The sequence below is a fragment of the Microtus oregoni genome, unplaced genomic scaffold, assembly GCF_018167655.1.
Source record: "Microtus oregoni isolate MIOR12 unplaced genomic scaffold, Mior012 000022F_ref0000154, whole genome shotgun sequence".
NCBI classification, from domain to species: domain Eukaryota; kingdom Metazoa; phylum Chordata; class Mammalia; order Rodentia; family Cricetidae; genus Microtus; species Microtus oregoni.
Window position 1 is genome coordinate 3,447,257 of NW_024543081.1, and position 17,748 is coordinate 3,465,004.

Genomic DNA, 17,748 nt, shown 5'->3' on the forward strand with positions numbered 1-17,748 from the left:
GGCACTGTATTTAAGAGACTTCTACATGGAAAGCTTCCGCAGGCCTCAGATTTCACTGAGTGGGTGACAGCTGAAACTATGGAATGGCTGGGAATAGCTGGGGGTAGACAGCAGAGCTGGGAACACATTGAGAACAGAACCTTGATATCTGGTGCCAGTCAGTGGTCAGAGAGCAGTATTACAAATCTGCATTCCAGTTACACCTTCTGGAAATGTTTACCTAAATGTCGCCTAGATAGCATTTGCTAAAATGTTTTCTGTTGAAAGTATTTTTTCACCTCTCATGGACCTATTTCTGATTTCCCGACACATACCTTCCTCATTTCCATGTAGAGATGTGCACACAAAATATCAGAAGTTAAAATAAAATGAGTGTTTCTCTTCCTGAGACTGAATTACCACACTTACATATTTCGGTTCCATCCATTTCACTGAAGATTCAGAATTTCATTTTTATTTATAGATAAATAAAATCTCATTGTATACATGTAAAACATATTGCATTTTCACTACCTATATGTTTACTGATGGATCCCTAGGATGGCTGAGATTTCTTTGCTGTTGTGAAAAATGACGCTTTAAATAGGGATGTCTCGGTGGCGGAATGCAGCATTCCTTGGCGACATGTCTAGACCTGGTCATATGAAAGCTATAATTAATTTTCAAAGAAAATAGCACACAGATTTTCATAGTGACTTGCCCAAGACTTTCAGTAGAGCAGGAGGGGGTTCCCCTTTCCCCACATTCTCACCAGCATGGCTGTTGTAACTGTTCTTGATGACAGCCATTTTCATCGAGCCATTCTCATTGAGATGGTGTGATTTCAGGCTTAGTCTGACTTTTTCTGATGGATAAGACTGGTAAATACTTTTTGTATTGTATCATATTGTGCTGTTTTGTTGTGTTCTCCAAGACAGGGCTTCTCTGTAGCTTTTGGAGCCTGTCCTGGAGCTCGTTCTGTAGACCAGGCTAGCCTCAAACTCAGAGATTGACCTGCCTCTGCCTCCAGAATGCTGGGATTAAAGGTGTGCACTACCACTTCCCAGCCTAGTGAACACTTTTTAGTATATTTATTGGTTATGCTTTTTTTCTCGTGAGAACTGCCCATTCATTTCATTATTCTGTTTGTTGACTGACAAATTAATTTTTGTAGTTTAAAAAAATATAGCCTAGTTACTTTTTAAAAAATGAATCCTTTCTGAAGAGTTACTGGCAAAGATTTTCTCCATTTATAGGCTGTTTCTTTGCTCTACTGAGCTTCCTTTGCTGTGCATGACCTTTCCAATCTCACGTAGTTCAATTTACTACTTCTTCCCTGGGTACTGGTCAGCCAGTGTTTGTATATGCCTGTATCACAACGTCTATTCCTTATGCTACCTTCTATCCATTTTGGTATTTCAGGCTTGAAATTAAGGTCTTGGTCCACTACAAACTGATGAGACAAGCCTACGGATCTCTATTCTTCTATAGGTGAATATCCAGTTTGTTGACTAGACCCTCCCCCCCCCACACACACACAGTATTTGTTTTAATTCTTTTTCAAATATTTGTGTCAGACTGGAAACTGGCTAGTTCTCCAGGGCCAGAATGTGTCGTGCAGGCTGCTAGAGAATTGCCATCAGCAATCTTCCTCAACTGTGGACCCTGCATTCCACACTCCTGAGGGGCCATGTAGAGTGCGTTTTTGTGCAATAGTCAAATAATGTCTGTTATTGGGGTAACAGACTGCTCTGTGATTGGATTTAAGGCCTTCACATATGGAACAAATCATGGCTAGGAAGTTCCCAGATCCCAGTGGGGAAACGACTGCGTCTATTCTGCTAACTGGACAAATATGCCTGTCAAATCACCTTCTAAGTATTTTTATTTATTCCCACAGATCAATGTTGCTCTCACACTTAGTCAGAGAAGCATTCTGTGTACAGTGGGTAGTGGTCACTTGATAAACTCATAATGGCTCTAAGTGCTGAGATGAACTGAGTGTTGAAAGATGAACCCTAAATAGAACATATATATCACCCCCTCAGGGCTCAGAAAACATCACAGAAGTGGGTGTAGAAAGAATGTGAGAGCCAGCGGGAAGCTGAAGTGCTGTGGAACATCTCATTTCTGGGCATAGCCCAGTGTACTCTTCATAGCCAGTGTACTCTTGGGCTCTCTGCAATGGCGGTTATTGGCATAAGACACACACAAGATTGGGCTCATCAATACTCCATCCTAGAGGACAATGGGGTCATGAAGCCTTTTCCAAGCCCGGGGATATAAGTGCATTCAATGGTTGCTGATAGATGGAGAGACATTTTTCCCAGTGGTGTAGACAATGCTAAGTTGTTCTGTGATGCTATAGCTACCCTCACCCATACTTTTGTAAACAAACCTAATTAAACTCAGTGGGTCACTTACTGTGATGGTTTGAATGAGCATGGCTCCGTGGGCTCATGTATTTGAATGGTGAGTCAGAGAGTCACATCACTTTGAGAGATTAGAAGTGTTGGGGTAGGTGTGGCCTTACTGAAAGAAGTGTGCTACTGAGGTGGGCTTTGAGGTTTCAGAAGCCCAAGCCAGGCACAGAGGCTCCCTCTCTTCCTGCTGCCTGTGGATCTGGATGTAGAACTCTCAGGCCCTTTTCCAGCACTATGTCTGCCAGCATGCGGCCATGCTTCCCAAGGTGCTGATAATAGACTAATCCTCAAAACTGTAAGCAAACCGCCAGGTAAATACTTTCCTTTATAATAGTTGCTGTGGTCATGATGTCTCTCCATGGCATCAGAACACAAGACACATACATGTGAAAAAGGACATGACAGTGGAAGTGGGACCAGTAAGGCACAGGAGGACCATTGGTTGAATGTGTGGTGGAAGGCATGCCCAGAGAACATACATGCATAAGAATACCATAATGAAATACAATATTATATGCAGTTAACAAATGCTAATATAATTTCTTTAAAATTAGGTAGTGATAGATATGTGGATTTATTTCTGCATCTTCTAGTCTGTTCCTTTGGAATAACTGCCTCTTTCTGTGCCAATGCCATGCTGCCTCTGTCTCTGTATTATTATTTACGATCAGGTACTCTTTTTTAACAAAGAATTACTTTGGCTACTTGTGATCACAAAGAGTTAGAACTCGGCCTAAATGTTGGTATTTCTCTTTCAGTAAAATTGAATTTAGCTATAAATGTGCTTTTTTTCCCATAATGAAATAGGAAGATTGGCATGGTATTTGGAACATTTTCTCGTCAGACTTGACAGAGCCTTCATCGGTGTGCACCCATTGGAAAGAGTACACAAAGGAAATCATCTTTGGATTCCAAGTTGTTACAAATCTCATGAAGTCTCAGTTGAAATTTCAACTATGTCATAGAATTGATGATAACCCTAGTTTTTCTGCTTATATTGATTTTTCAGTGTGTAGAACAAGGAATATGAAGATGATACTACTGTTAGACACAAAAATAAATATACAAAGACAAACAAATTCTATTTTATATTTTAGCAGATTTTGGCTGTATCAACTCAAGTCAATCATTGTATTTAATGTAAGTTGCATCATGCCATAGTTATGAATATTAAATTTTGAGTAAAGTCATCCTAATCCACACAGCATGAAGCTAATAGAACCTGACCAAGAACAACAACATAGTAGGAGTTGATGATATAAGCTCTTAGACTGCCATGTTATAGAAATCAGTACTGGATTCTGAGGCAGGAAAGTTGAATAAGGGCTTCAGCTTAGCGGCTCTTTGAATTAGACAAAGCGGTTACTTTATCCTTTGGATTCAATTTGCCCTCTTGTTACAAGGGAGGTCATGACATCTGCAGTCTCCTCCATCCCTCAGCTCTCATGAATCCATAAGATCAAAGAAGTGAAAACATCTTGAAAAATGTAGGACTGACACAGGGCATGGCATTAATTCATGGGATGCCTTTGCTAGAGAGCGAACAGGAATAAATCACAGCTGTTGTTGACAGTAGGCGGTTGTAGATGTAAGACGAGCTGCATATGACTGCCCCTTGAAGAACTGAGGGACTTCACACTCAAACCAGGTCTAAGTGCAATAATGCTTACTAGCTACAGCCTGGCTGCCTGGGAGATGTTTCAGCTGCCTAGACAGGACTGTCACAGAAATACTAAAAACTTCAGAATCTTATACCCACTTCTCATTGGATAATCCCCTAGCAAAATGTACTATTGTTGGCCTCTGAGAGGATCTAAGAGCCTTGCCATCCTCTCAGGCTCCTTGTCAAGAATTAGCAGTTTGGTAGACTATAATGCCTTTACTCGGTGAAGAAAAAGATAGCACTGCCCAGTTTTCACTTACAAATGTTTGCACTGTCAACTCAAAATCCAGTTTACAAGAGCTAGGAAGTGACAAAGCAAACAGCATCTTTTCCCTCTGTACTTCCCTTAGCTCTTCTCAGCTACCACCCCCAATAGGTTTCTAAAAGTACCCTACAAAGTTGTCACACAGTAGGTAAAGATACTGGGTTAAGAGGTGAGGGAGTTGAATCCTAGTTACTTTTATGATGCATTCATTCTTTCATTTGTTCATTATATAGGCAATAATTCTCACGTTCTCATGATCATTCTGTTCCTCTTTACACACTGTATCTCCTGCCCCTGCTCACTGCCAGTCTTGCTGCCACTCAACATCTGTCCATGTCCCTTTACATAGAGCAAAACAGCTGTTCTTTTCTTCCTCCGCTTTTTCAAATAGAGCTTTCCTAGGTGAGCACTTTGTGGTTTGGGGGGCAGTCTTATTTGTGGGAAGCATAAATAGCCATGTCTGATTCATCAAGAGGTTATTGTCCTTCTGAGGAGGAAATTAAATCCTACCTAGCAATTTTAATTTTGAAGTAAATTGTGGTGTGGTGGCATAGTCCTGACCCTGAACAATAATTTCATTTTAGAGTCTTGGAACATTCCGGAATATCTGGTGTCCTTAATAATTCCCCAAAGAGTCATATTATAAAACTGCATAAAAGAAACTTCTTGAATTCAATTACATTTCTGAAGGAACTTGCCTGCTTTGCTTTGGTTTCTTCATTATTTTAAGTGTAAAATGAGAAGAAGAGACATGTGGCTGAGGTTATAAAATTAAATTGTAAACATGAGAAGACAGAAGCTGCATAAGTCTAATTCTAGTCTACCCTTTGACTGATGCAGGCAACACTGAGCTCCCATTCCATTTCTGCAGAGAGGGCATGTCCTGGAGACAAAGAGACTTCTTAATCAAGTTCCTAACCCCTTGATGTTTACACTTCAGTTTCTGGCATGTTCCACTACACCCGACATTTTTCTTTTGCATCCAAATTGCCACTGTCCTTCTGCCACTTTCCTGATTCTGTGCATTTGCCTCTTAATCTTACCCGAAATGTCAGCCATTTTTGTTGTGGTGAAAGTGTGGTCCCCTGCAATGCCAACAATACTTTCTAAAACAATTTTAAGCCTAAATCTTCATACAATAATACCACAAGACCTAAATCATTTGGTGTCCATGTTTCTTAGCAAAAGCACCTAAGAAATTAAAATATAGTGTAATGTTCTAAAAACTGTGAAAGCTTTAACAGAATAATGTATAAAAGCAGTTATCTTTCAAGTCAACAAAACTTATTACTCAGTATTTACAGATTCTTATTGATATCTTAGAGCCCAGACACGAGAACAGCTATGTCTAAACCCTAAGTACAGCCACTGGCTTAAGTCAACATGTTTTTTTTTTTTTACGAGATAATTCACATATTTAGTAAAGATAGGTTTTATTTTAGTTTTAGTTTTGTTGGGTTTTTTTTTTTTTGTTCTATGTGCCCACTAATCATTAAGAAAATAAGTCAGGAACACTGTAAAAAAAAAAATGACAGTAGTGGATCTACACAAGTCAGCTCTCAGAGTTACCAGAGGTCAGAGACTGAAAAAAAATACCTCGGTGTAGTCAGACTTTCCTTTGGGCCACAAGCTTCCAAATAATGACAGAGACTTATTACTAATTATAACAGTTTTGTCTTAGTTTAGGCTTGTCCCATTAGCCCATCTAACTTAATCTTCTATTAATGTACACGTGGCTTTCCACCTTTCTTTTACTCTGTTATGTCCACCTTCTCACATCATCTCTCACACACCTCAGTTCATCTCTTCTTCCTTCTTTCCCCAGAAATCCCATCTAGCTATTGGCCATTCAGCTCTCTATTAAGCCAATCAGAGCATGCCTTCGCAAAGACACATCTTTACAAGGTAAACAAATATTCAGCAACAACTCAGGGCATCATAAATCAGTGCCTTGTCAATTTCTACTTTATTCTGAAAATAAATAAAGATGCCAGCAATGCCTTTCCTCTCACAGTCAAAAGAGAAAAGGGTGGGCCTCAGTACTTATCAGATAATAAATAAATAAATACCAATCAGATAATAAACTCTGAGGGCAATTGCCAACCAACCATGAGATTTTCATATGAATTAAGGTCTTCCATGTAACCACTTGCCAGAACATACTATATGGTTAGAATCAATAAACAGCCTATCAGCGAAACCACTATCAGTTCCTTGAAAGAAAACAGATTGATATTATTAAGTTCTGTATTCTTATTCTTGAACATAAATCATATAATTATACTGTAGACACACAAATATCTACAGAGTGCATTAATAAAGAGTAGACCTTCTGCTGCATGCTTCTTGGAGAAAGAAAATGAGTTAGAAGCATCATTCAGGAGATTTCCTGTGGTTGGGATGGGAATATCAGTTCCCCTTTTTAATTCATTACTTGTACATTGAAGCTGAGCTTTAGATCCCTTCAAATAGCAGAACTATGGTTTTTGTGATACAACTGGCAACTTCCCTTAGAGCCAAACAAGTTACCTGTTATGGTTTTCAGTTTTGCTACATGTTTAAGTGGGTTGTTTTTATAAAACTTTTTGTAGAAATTAATAAGGATTGCAGGAAATGCTGTGTCCCAATGCCATCCTTTGTATCTGGGGCTTTTGTCTACTGGACAAGATCACTTATACAAGATTATCCTTAAACTTACTCTAAGAAATGTGTTCCATTCTTATTATTCAATGTTCCACACCCCCAAGAGACTCCTTTCTCTCTCTCCCAGGGTCCCTTCTAAATCTTTTTTAAAAGACAACTTCACTTACAAGTTTTTCTTCATTGAACTTATTACCCTCTGTCTTAACCTTGTTTCCATAGTTACCACCTGCCTCTTTACTAGACTGTTACTGTCCAAACCAGGGAATCTTTCCCAGCCCCTCAGCTCATGCTTCTGCTCCATTCCTAAACAGGAAATGTATTGAATGAATGGGTGACATTCTAACCTACAGATGTTGCTCAGTTAATTATTCTTCTCTTTCTTCTTAAAGAAATCATCAACATTCAACATGCTTGATCTCAAGTGATCTATAAGCCATGTGAGAAATAAGAACATTTTCTGTATAGGAAATATCTCAAGATGTATCCCTTAAATCCTGTTCTTTAGTATTCTATGTAATTTTGTCAATTTTTTTCTGTTTTTGTGTAAATGCCTATAGGAAAAAAAATAGACTTCAAGGAAGAAAGGTCTGTTCTAGTTCATGGTTCCAGAGGTTTGAGTCCACAATTGGTTGAGTTCATCTGGGCCTGAGGCAAGGCAGAATATCATGGCAGGAACCCTGGCAGCAGATATTCGAATTATGTTGGGCAGGATGCAAAGAGAGGGAAAAAGCAGTTTGACGATCTTCTTCCCTCTACCGTTTTCCATTCAACAGAAGCCGCAGCCACTTCACAGTGCTGTCCACATTAGGGCAGGTCGTTTCAGCTCAGGTAATCATCTCTAAATTTTCCCCCACAGACCCATAAGTGTGCTTTCTCCTAGACATTCCCCAACCCAATCAAAATTGAGAGTCAAAATTAACCACTGTACTTTATGTGTTGCTGGTTTAGCTAATAAATTATCTCTTCTGAATATGGCTCCATCTGGCTTTCTCAGCCAGCATCTTTATATAAAATTCAAGAGTGAAGCTGCTGGAAGCTACAGGTAAGAAATGTCCGCAGACAAACATTCACTCTAGAGACATCAGCACCGGCTTCCTGTCTCTGCTTGTGGTTGGAATTTTGAGAGAAATGACAGGTTTTGTACTTGGGTACCAACTGGGTCAGGGAAAAAAATTGTTCCTGGGCTTGATCCCAAGAGGTAAGTGAAGCAGTCATTAACTAGTAACAATCCCCTTCCAGCCTCATCACTAGTCACAAAAGAGCTTGATGTGCTGTGAAATTCACATGAAGACATGCAGCATCAGTTCAAGAATTAATGGCAGGAAAGAAACGAGAGAAAGATGAGTATCAGTAATAGGAATTCAGCTTGCTCTGCCTACCACACTTTAGAAAATACTTCACAATCATGTCGCTCCACAATTCAAAGAACTTCTCCACAGTCTGAAACAGTAATCCATAAATCATTACAGGCTTTCATTACAACCAATTCATTAATTTGTACTACTTGTACAAAGTATTCATGGTATTTTTTAAAAACAACCATAAATTAAATATTTTTGTGAACTTGGTAACTGTTGCCCATATTTAAAAAAAGAAACAATACAAAGCTCACACAAGACTAATCATAAGGATTCCACATACATTTTTAAAATGTGTGTGGGTATGCACCTATGTGGGTGCCTGCAGGGAATAAAAGCGGTCATGATCACCTGGAGATGAAGCTACAGGAAGTTGCGAGCCACCTGACCTGGGCACTGGCAGTTACTTTTGAGTCTCTGGAAGAGCAGCAAGTGCTCTTAATCACTGAGCCATCGCTATATCCCAAATCTAAGATGATTTTAAGACCCTTTCTTCACATCAATTTGATTCTTTTTTACTCTAGATAGCTAGAAGGTCCTGAAGCTAACTCTTTTCCAATTCTTGAATGGATGGATTGGAGAGATGGCTTAGCAGTTGAGAGAACTTGCTGCCCTTGCAAAAGACCAGAGTTCAGTTCCCAGCACCCATGCTGGGTATCTCCTAACTGCCTGTACTTCCAGCTTCAGGGGAACTGACATCGCCATGGACATATACACATAGCTGTAGGGGAACTGACATCTCTATGGACATATACACATAGCTTTAGGGGAACTGATATCTCCATGGACATATACACATATGTGCACACACCTGCTCACACTCAGAGTTTAAATGAATAATTTTAAAAAATATTCCTAATAAAACACTGCCAGAAAGTTGCCAAAACTATAAACCAGCAGTTCTCAACCTGTGGGTCACAACCACCTTGAGGTGGAATGACCTTTTCACAGGATCACCAAAGACCATGGGGAAACACTGATATTTGTAGTACAATTCATAGCAGTAGCAAAATTGCAGTTATATAATATCAACAAAAATAATTTTATGGGCCACCACAACATGAGGAACCATATTAAAGAGTTACATCATTAAGAAGGTTACGAACCACTGCTATGAAGGTATTTCAGATTCATGACTTTTCCAGAGCTGTTGCTTATAAAGTGATGTTTTACACCGCTGATTGCCTTTTCCTGGGATGGGGCTATGTAAAAAATTGGGGATAGTCTTTTCCATGTGCCCCTAGCACCAGAACCCACATGTTCTCTGACTATCATTCCCATGGCAAACTTCCCTGAATTGAACCTGAATCTAGCACTTAGCATTTGAAGAGCTTCTCTGTTTTTTCTCATAATTATGAGATTATGTCTTCTTTATATAATTGTCTCACGTAGTTCCTGTGCAAACTAAGTTGGTTAATAATGAAAACCAGTAGAGAAGGAGCTGGCATTCATATTTATTGATGTTAGTAAGCTTCCTGATGTGAAACAATCCTTTTTCTACACTAGGAATATGTATTACTCTCATTGGTTAATAAAAAGCTGACAGCCCAGTAGCTGAGCAAGAAGTTAGGTGGGAAAGTCAAAGTGAAAATGATGGGAAGGAGGGAAGAGTCAGGAGACACCAGATAGTCGCCCAAAAAGCAAGATATACTAAAGGACAGGTAACGCCATGAGCAACATGGCAATACATAGATTAAATAGAAATGGGTTAATTTAAATATGAGCTAGCTAGTAATAAGCCTGAGCTATTAGCCAAGCATTTATAATTAACATAAGTCTCTGTGTGGTGATTTTGAAGCAGGTACTGGAACAGTCAGGATGGAAAAACTTCCATCTATAATGTCATGTGCTCTGGATTCAGCATAATCAAAGGCAGAGGATAGGTAAACCTCCATCCTTAACTTTCTATCTTCGATGATAGCTATAGATATAATATGGGTACAGGTCCCCTGCTGGCCACAACTGCTACAGCAAGAGGCTCAACCTGGCAAAGAGAAACAAAGACTAAGGTCGGGAAACCATGCTGAGAACCAGGTCTAGACATGAGATGCCAGCAAGGTGCTAGGTTATTAAAATTGTGTTACTGATATTCTAATATCCTCCTTGTTTTGCTTGTGTTTAAGTTGGAGTTATTTTTCCATTATTTAAAACCACTAGATCTTCCCTGAAACAGAGAAGCAACTAGGTGAAGCAGACTGTGTGCTCACACACAGCTTCCAGCTTCCTGGGCCTCAGTGCAGCACCAGCTTATTCCTACCAGGCCTATGCCCATGGATCCTCTGACATTGGAGAAGAAAGAATGGTGGCATTGGTTAGACTGAAGAAAATGAAGTAGGAAGGAAAGAATCACAGGAGAAGAAAGGGGAAGGATATATCTCTAGGAGAAACAAATGGATTTTATTTGTCACCCCGTGTCTGACTTTAGAATTTTGAAATAATTTGTAAAGAGACTCCAAAAGACATGTCAAAAACAAATTCATCATTTCAATTATAGTAGACTTACAGGGTGCTACTTACCACAAGAGTACAACTTGGTTCCATGTTCCCAGAAAAGGCTGCTAGTTTGGAACAGCAGAGAAACAGCCCCAACTTAAGCACAAACTTTATTATTAGAAGATTAAAGACAGAATTTTAAATGTCTAACAACTTCCTGGTACTTTGGGACTATATGTAAATATATATGCAAAACATATTATAGACACACACACACACACACACACACACACAAACCATTTGCTAAGAAAGTCAGTGTATGAAGCACTTAAAATGCCCCAAGTGTCTGGTAACAGCTGAAATCTACCCTTCTAAAGCAAGGGTCAACGCTAAAGGCTGAGGCTGTTATTCTCTTATACTTGATGATTGGAACCCCATCGTTCAATGTTCTATAATGCTGTCTGCAACCAGTGTCTAAGTGTGTTTGATTTTTTTTCAATCAATGAGGCAAATAATAATAACAATAATCATAGAATTCTATGATAGAACTACATATAAACTCCAGGAATTATAAATGATTCAATATATTCTTAATTATGGCAAATAAAAAGTAACTATGATTATCTGGTTCAACTTGTACTGAAAAAAAACATTAACATACATGACAATTAACAGAATGATTTAAAATGTCTCCGACACACTAGAAAAGATGCCCAAGACTGCCACCTGGAGGGAAATGTAAAATAACACACCTTGGAAATCAAATTTCCAGTTATTGTGATTTTTACTGATTTTTAGAACAAGAAGTTCTTCCCTACAAGGAGTAGAAGCAGAGAGAATGCAGTCTGTCGGCCGTATAGCAGCCTCTTTCTACAATCCAGAGGACTTTACCTTCTTCCAAAGTGCCTCCCTCATGAGATACCCTCATGCAAAGGGGCATTCTCAGAGTCCCCACTGTAGGCAAACAAACGTTGCCGTTCCAGGCTGCTCTTTGGCTGTCTCTGGCTGTCCGTAGTTTTCATACTTTATTTCTTCTTTTCTTAACAGTGCTTCTAACATTGCGACACTTTCCGTTTGCAGATACACTTTTGCGTTTGTGTGGGCATGCGGTGTCAGGTGCATGTTCCGAAGGACAGAGAAAGCGAAGATTTTCTCACATGGTACTGGACTATTTATAACTCATGCTTTAATGGAGTGCCTTTCTCTGTATTACAAAGAGGGACAGAGTCCTCAGACCAAAGTAAAGATTTCTACGTGGTGCTACTTAAAACTTACTGCGACCCCTGTGCACAACTTTCCCAGGTTCAAGGCTCGATTACATCTCAGATGCCATCCTAGATTGCTTTCTGTTACTGTGACAAGCAACATGATCAGAAGCTACTTAGGGAGGAAATGTTTATTGCATCTTACAAGTGTAGTCCATCATGATGGGAAGTAGGGGCAGGAGCTCAAGGCAGGAACCTAGAGGCAAGAACTGAAGCAGAGGTCATGGAGGAGTGCTGATTACGACTTGCTCCTTATGGTTTGTTCAACCTGCTATCTTAAACAACCCAGGACCACCTTAAAATGGGCTGAGCCCTCCCACATCAATTGCCAATCAAGAAAGTGAACTACAGGCCAATGTAATGGAGGCATTTTCTCCGTTGAGTTTCCCTCTTTCTAGGTGACTCTAGTTTGTATCCAGTTGACAAGAAAACTAACTAGCACAGATACCTTGAAAGATACTTAAACTCAAGACCCTGCAGATACAGAGGCATCACCTAGACTCAAACGCCTTAGTCTAGCTGTTAGGTCATATGGGTTTGATTATCTCTCAGACTGTTAACAGAGAAGCTCTAAGCACAAATCTGACATTGTAGTTGCTTCTCAGAAACTGTTTCTTCTGGGAAGTCCTCTCTCCTCCAGGCTTCAAAATATTTCTGAGAGGGTCAAGAAGGAATGGTCCCAAACAAATGGCTGAGAGTCCTAATTCAAAGCATCTTTCTCTTGGGTATCTGTCCCATCTTAAAGAATATTAAGATGAAGAGGTGGGGACATCCTCTTTCCCTCTTGTTCTTTCAGCCATCAGTCCAAGACGGGAAAGAGTCATAAGGAGCACCGAAAGCTTTGTACGGGAAAGAGTCATAAGGAGCACAAATGGAGACAGCCCTCTGGGGTTCAATTCAATTTTATTTCAGAGTATAAGCAATAGGATTGGGGAGCCTGGAGACAAACCTCAATTTGCAGTAAGTGTCACACTCCTATCATAAGGCTTAGTATGTGGCAGTAGGGTCCTATAGCAGAGTTCCTAGCACAAGTCTTCACAGAGATCTGGGCCATGGGTCAAGTTAAAGATGAATCAGGCATTTGACTTAAGACAGTCAGCAATATATTAAACAGGGGTTAGGGGAGGGAACAGAGCAATTTCATTCATCTTGCTTTAGCTGAAACCCATCTATCTTTCTCAAGTACCAAACATTTCCTCTAAACTGCACTTTTAATTCAGTCTCTCTGTGTGCTGTGTACTCTCTTTGTTTATTTCGGCCCCAAATCAACTTCATGTGCTTTCGAGGATAAGATGAGTCTTCAGGCTCAGCAGGAGTCAATACAGTACCCCATCTGAGAATTTTTCTGAAGCTGCATTTTCCAAATTTTAATACCCTGTTCCTTCCTTTCTCTCATCAATAAAATTGTGATGATAACAGCAGTCAGTTGCCTTGTGGAGGGCTTGCATTAATAAGCACTTAAATTAACTTAAGACTAGAGCCTGGCGCATGCACCAGAAATGTCGGTCAACTACTCTGTTTATAATACTTTTGCTATGAAATTTCTGATCGCACGCCTTAAAGGCTGGACTGCATGTCACAGCATCTCTACACATCTCTGTAAGCTTTCTTTGATTTCATGTTGCCTCTAGTTCCATATACATACACAGGCTCTCATCTTCCTCCTTCATGGGAACTTTGGTTAGACTCCGGTAAGAGTAAGTTGTTATTGTCTGGAAAAGTCACCTCTGTATTGTTTGGTGTTTCCTCACAGGCCACTGGTAGGTGGTCACTGGACCTAAAACACTATATGATTCAGTACATAAAGGAACCATGTTAGACAACCATATCCAAAAAATGTACTGCTCCTGCCTAAACTATTTCAGAAACTCTTTAAGTCCCTCAAAAGTAACAAGATCTTCCTTATCTACAAGGAGACTATACACACTCCATGTCAGCACAATTAAGACAGGGCTCTCAAGCAGGTAACAGCAGGGGGAAGCTTTTTCACATTTGTTGTCTCATATCTGAAACCACCAAGTGTTAAGCAAAAGCAATCAGGAACTAAATAGGATTTGTACTCACAAAAATCTCACTGGTGACCCTAGAGCCTGTATTCAGCACTTACTCACCTCACTGGCTGCTCTCACCTCCATTTACCTGGCAATCTAACCTTACTTCTGAGGGACTACAGAGAGAACCGACATATCCTGGTGAGGACATGCTAATAAGACCAGAAGCAGCCATTTTTCCCTAACCAAGACAGGCATGAATCAGTATTGACTAGCCCCGAGAATGAGCTTCAAGCACCACCCAGCAAAGTCAGGGTAACAGGAAGTAGAGATGGAAACACATAATCAATAATGCAGAGACAGACATCAATACAAAAGACACACCAACAGTTTAACTCCAGACACCAGGCGCCACCATAAAAGTTATTAAGACCACACTAATAGTTTCTGCTTTGATAAAGAAAAATGCTGAAGATGACTCAAACTGTAATAAAAATTAAAATGAAATATTGAGTAATACTAATAAAAAGACCAAAGTCTCACAAATAGAATGAATCAACTAGATATATAGTGTCAGAACTTGAAGACAAAATAAAGGAAATTATATCACTTAGTCAAAGAAAATAAGATGTTAAAACTCATTAATGGAACATGCAAGACATTTGGGGCACTATGAAAAGTCTAACACTATGAATTATGGGCATAGAAGAAGAAATACAAGCCAAAGGCAAATAAAATACTTTCAATGAAATCACAGAAGAAAATTTCCTAAATCTTAGTAAAGAAATGCCCATTAAAATGTAAAGTACACAAAACACAGTAGACAGAAGCATAAAACAAACCTTCCGTGGCATGTAATAATGAAAACACTAAGTGTACTGAACAGAAAAAAAAAGGTATTGAATAATAAAGATCAGATCTGAGATTAATAAGATAAAAATAAAAAATACACAGAAAAGTCAATAAAATGAAGACAGTTCTTTGCAAACACGAACAAGATTGATAAACCTTTAGTCAAAGTAACCAAAAGAAGTGGGGCAAAGTCCCAAATTAAAATCATAGTGAAAAGAGAGACATTACAATAGATATCAACAGAATTCAGAAAATCATGAGGATATGCTGTAAAAACCTATATTCTACTAAGTTAGAAAAACAAAAGAAAATGAATAAATTTCTAAATAAATATGACCAAAATTAAATAAGATGAATAAATATTGAGACTTATATGCAGTGAGATTGACAAATAATGAAAACTCTCACAACTAAAAACGTTTAAGACAAGAGAGATTCACTGTAGAATTCTAGCAGACCTTTAAAGAATAAGTAGCACGGGCTGGAGAGATGGCTCAGAGGTTAAGAGCACTGACTATTCTTCCAGAGGTCCTGAGTTCAATTCCCAGCAACCACATGGTGCTTTATAACGATCTGTAATGAGATCTGGTGCCCTCTTCTGGTCTGTAAGCACACATGCAGACAGAACAGTGTATACATAATAAATAAATCTTAAAAAAAAAAAGAATAAGTAACACCAGTTTTGTGCAAACTATTCCACAAAAAAAAAAAAAAAACACCATCAAATATAGGTGTAGACAACTTTCTGTCCCACTTGGTCCCACAGCCATTCAATTCCAAAGAAACACACAGAAGTTTACATTAATTATAAACTGTTTGACCTATTTGCTCAGGATTATTTTTAACTAGCTCTTACAACTTAAATGAACCCATAATTCTTGTCTATGTTTAGCCATGTGGCTTGGTACCTTTTCTCAGTAATGCATTCTCATCTTGCTTCCTCTACATCTGGCTGGTGACTGACTCTGCCTTTCCTCTTCTTAGTAGTCCCCTAGTCTGGTCACCCTGCCTATACTGGCCAATCAGTATTTTAAACTAATATGAGTGACAAATCTTTACAGGGGACAAGAGCATTATCCCATATGGATGACTTATTGAACAGAGAATTCACCAAAGTAGTACAAATGGCAACTGAAGACTAGAAAGCTATCAGTATTAGCCACCAGGAACATGGAAATTTAAACTTCTTTGAGATTCCATCTCTCTCCTGTCACGATGACTATCATCAAGAAAAGAGATAACAGCAAATGCTGGCAAGGATGTGCAGAAAGAGGAACCACTTATTGACTGCTAATGGAAGTTTATACTGGTGCAGCCACTACTGACACAAGTGTGGATGTTCCTCAAAACACTAGAAATAGAACAACCATCTGTCCCAGCTTCACCTGCTGGGCATACTCTGAAAGCATGCTATTGTGGTCAGCCATGTTCATTGCTGTTGTGTTTACAATAGCTGGGAAATGGGATCAGTCTAGCTGTCCATCAACTGATGAGTGGATAATAAAAATGTAATACATATACATAATGGAATTTTGCCAGCTGGAAAGAAAAATAAAATTATGAAATTTGTGAGTAAACAGATACAAGTCAGAAAAATTACACTGAACAAGGTAGCCCAGACACAGAAAGACAAGCACATGTCCTCTCATATGTGGATCCATAGTCGGGAGGGCCTTGGTCCTGCCTCAAAGCAATGTGCTAGACATTGTTGATTCCCCATGAGAAGCTCTACCCTCTCTGAGGGGTGGATAGGGGAAAGTCCATACAAAGAATGAAGACACAGCAGTACTCATGTCTTCATAATGGACAAAGCCCAAAGTTAGAGTCTTTTCAAGTTAGCAGTGTTGGTAAATACTGACCTTTCTCTGGACCTAGACTAACAAAGAAAACCAAGCTCAGAAACTCAGTGACCATCCAGTATCTTCACTGACCACTGAAACTTGGAGTTATAAGTAGATCAAGGCATTCAGGGTAGGGATGGGTATTTTTACAGATATATAAAATGTATTCACTCCTCATTTCAAGACAAGTAATCTAAAGTTAGGTGGGAAAATGGCTTGAAGTAGAGTGAATGGAAAGAGCAATTGGCCATTAGTTTGGACTAAAAGCATGTTGAGAGGGCACAATATATTCAAAATATAATTTTCTTATGAATAAATATATAAAGCAAATTATTTAAAAAGTTTTTATTCTTTTAAATAGATTTATTTAACAGTTTAAATGACAGGAGTCAAACATTGCAGTCTTTAATAAAATGTAAAACCTTAAAAACCACATTAAAACATACATTTATAGTTATAAAACAAAGATCAAATTCTTTCAGAAAGATTTAAAAATCACAGATCATTTAAAACATTTTTTCCAAAATAGGAGTCTTTTTGAGAAATTAAGCTTTAAGCAGTTACATCAGTATTTGATAAAAGATCTTTGCTTCCTTGTAAATTAATAGGGCTGAAAACTTGAGCCTGCATTGTGATTTTGTGTTCACTAACAAAATGAAGCACTGACGGACACATGGGAAATGGAAGATTGTCTGCCCTAGAAGAGCCAGTTAGTGTGTGCCTCACTTGTCTGAGCTAAAAAAAGTAGTGTGTCTAATTATAGTTCCATGGCATATTTTTCCCCTAAAATGCTACAAAAGTGAAGGTAGGTTTAGTGTCCTTTACTCACTCCGCAAAACAACCATGGGATTATGCTCAAGCTGCCTATTCATAAACCTAAGCTCAACCAGCTACTCTGTAACATTGGACAAATAATCTCTCTCGGCATAGTTTCTCCATGCGTGGGTAGAGTTAATACCAGAGAACTGAGATACAGTGAGTAAGCAAAGACTAACAGCAGTAGCTATAGAGCAGAGTTTCCGAAGCCATCACTAC